The 2,803-nt window shown below is 41.2% G+C and overlaps 1 pseudogene; it reads right to left on the bottom strand.

Annotated features, from left to right (window-relative positions):
- Positions 1-777: 777 nt before the first annotated feature.
- On the bottom strand, positions 778-1,551 carry LOC148040989 (amino acid transporter AVT6A pseudogene; annotated as a pseudogene).
- Positions 1,552-2,803: the final 1,252 nt, after the last annotated feature.

Here is a 2,803-nt window from a genome sequence, read left to right as displayed (position 1 = left end):
GCTGTCCACATATAGGACATCACTACATATTTTTCTGTTGATAAATACGACATATCCTAAGTCATATCCTATGGATGTATGTATCTAAAATAGAAGCATATGTAAAGTGTCCTTAAGTTTGGGGTATCTATCTTTTGAGGATACCACTTGTGGTAGTTGATTTTTTTGGAGAAATAGAGAAGAATAATGGAGGAGAAGAAAACATGGAGCTCCTAACTTCTCATCTAATTTATCTCACGGATTCCCTCCACTTCAGTTTTTATTATGGTATTAGGGCCAAGCTCTTCCCTCAACAGCACCACAGAGAGTTTCGTCAGTAGCAATATGTCCATGCTTTGATGCAACCACAGAAATCATCATCTCTTCATCCACTTCTTCTTCTAGCAACATATGGTGGTGTGCACATGATACAGACATCAGATTTGAGAGAAGGTAAGTAGCTGATAATGCCGCTTTAAGGCATGCTTCATCGAGGACATACAAGCACATGCTCAGAACCAAAGACACACTTCCAAAATCATACTGCTTCTCAGGATTATCCTCAAAAATTGGCCCAGAGACATTCAACTATTCTACTACTCCACCTACCATGTTAACAGCCCTTAGCTACTATAAATGTCATGAGTCTGAGGAAGAAAAGCCATGAAAAGGACAATTCTGAAGCTTCGGCCACTATAGGTGCAGCACTTCCTCGACAGCTCAAGTTAACCAAGGAGTTGTAGAACTAGGCAAAGCCCTGAGACTCCACTGCTAGAACTGAGAAATTGAGTAGAAACCCTACAAGAAGCAGATTCTCTGAGAAAAGGACTCGAAACCCTCCAATTTTTCAACACGAACAACTTTTTGTGCCTCCAGAACTCCCAAATAGATTTTTGTGCCTCCAGAGCTCCCAAATTTTTGGACCCCAGATAGATGAGAAAGAGGAAGAAATCGAAGGGCATTACCAACACGAACAATGTCACACAGCACAGTGCTATATGGGACTCCTAGATCTTCATCAAAATTTGATAGCACATCCTCCATTGTGGATTCTTTGAATAGAAGGTAACCGAATACACTCATGGCTACATAAATGCAGGTTGTCACTACCAGAGATATCCTTACCACACCTTGGGAATCTGGTGGATTCTCAAGCTCATTTAGTACTGGATGAACAGATTGATGGCATATGTATGCAGTCACGACAACAGGAATAACTGCAAACAGCTCAAGTAGTGCAAACTCTCGATCCGTAATATCCGAAAACATTCTTGGTGTATTGACATGTCCTACAGCAACCTTTGCGACTGTGATGACTGCCATCGCAATGACAAACATCACAGCTAGTGCCACTGACAAGGCAGATGAGAGCCGCAAAGAATCAACATGCTTGAAGGAGACCAATGGGATAAGGACAAAAAATGTTGTAAACAAGAAAACTGAAAGTCTAAAGTTCCACCAAGTCGAGCCTCCAGCCCATTCCTCTAACACCCCTGAATGATGAACACCTGAGGATGTTGTTCCAGATAAGACATCACCTATGATGATGAGGTAAACAATCAGGATACCCATGATGCAACATCCCGATCACCCACAATGAATGATTTACTTGTAATTTTTGGGTCATAATGCCATGATGCATTTTGGGTCATACGAACACCGTTTGGGATCTGAATTGGATGGTTCTTGTTGGGAACTGAATGTATGACAATCATATTGCTGGAAGCTATTTTTACATGCACTTTTGGACTATGTTTGATGCCTTTTGGTCTCAGATTGGACCATTGGTGTTTCGGATTGGGGCATACTACTGAATATCATTTGTGGACAGTTTGTATTGCTGTTTTTTTTCTAAATTTACAGTAGCCATAATGTCTGACACGGCACAGATCACCCAGATTGTGGTAGACAAATTGACCAAAGACAAGTATAGTGTTTGGTCTTACAGGATGGAGAATTTTTTGATGGGTAGAGGTCTATGGGATCTCATAACAGGTGATGATGAATGTCCAGAAGTTCCTGAACATCCAACTGAAGAGCAAAAGAAAGCGTACAAGGATTGGACAAGGAAGAACATAAAAGTTTTGCATTGGATCTCCATATGTATTTCAGAAACATTGATTCCTCATATCAAAAAGGAAAGTACTTGTAAGGAGGCATGGGAAATCATAGAAAAAATGTATGGAACATGTACAGAGGCTCGTAAGATACAACTCAAGCAAAGATTACATGGTGCATGGAGAGGCAATCGCAGTATCAGTGACTATGTGGCAGAAATCAAGCAAATTGCAGAAGACCTTGCATCCATTGATGCACTTGTTGATGATGATGATTTAGTGTCAGTGACACTAAATGGACTTCGACCAGCTTTCAAATCGTTGGATACCTTTATTTCAGTTAGAGGAGGCTCTATGCCTGACTTTGAGGAGCTTATTGGATTGCTACTTACAGAAGAAATCAAGTTGGGATTGAATGCATCTACTAGTGGCAAAAATGCAGCTGAAGACAGTGTTTTCTATCACCAGAGAGCTTGTGGCAGCTCATCTAGAGCTAGAGGCTCTTCACTTGGTCATAGTAAGTATGGTTTTGCTCATGGAAGAGGTAACTTTGGTCGTGGTGACTTCATGCATAGAGGCAAGGGGAGATCTTTCCCTAGAGGTAGAGGACGGTCTAGTCCTCCTTCACAAAGAGATGGCACTATCATTATTGTGGGCAGTTTGGTCACTTTGAGAGGGATTGTTATCAAAAACAGAATGCCATGTCTAGGAGTTTTGGAAGGACCCAATATGGCCACTATGCAGGCACTTATGGTAGTACAGGTTAT

The sequence above is a fragment of the Lygodium microphyllum genome, chromosome 1 (genome assembly GCF_053477565.2).
Source record: "Lygodium microphyllum isolate KBCC chromosome 1, Lygodium_microphyllum_v1.1.10, whole genome shotgun sequence".
In the NCBI taxonomy this organism is placed as follows: Eukaryota; Viridiplantae; Streptophyta; class Polypodiopsida; order Schizaeales; family Lygodiaceae; genus Lygodium; species Lygodium microphyllum.
Note: the sequence above shows the minus strand (reverse complement) of the source record. Positions and strands in the feature narration are given on the sequence as shown.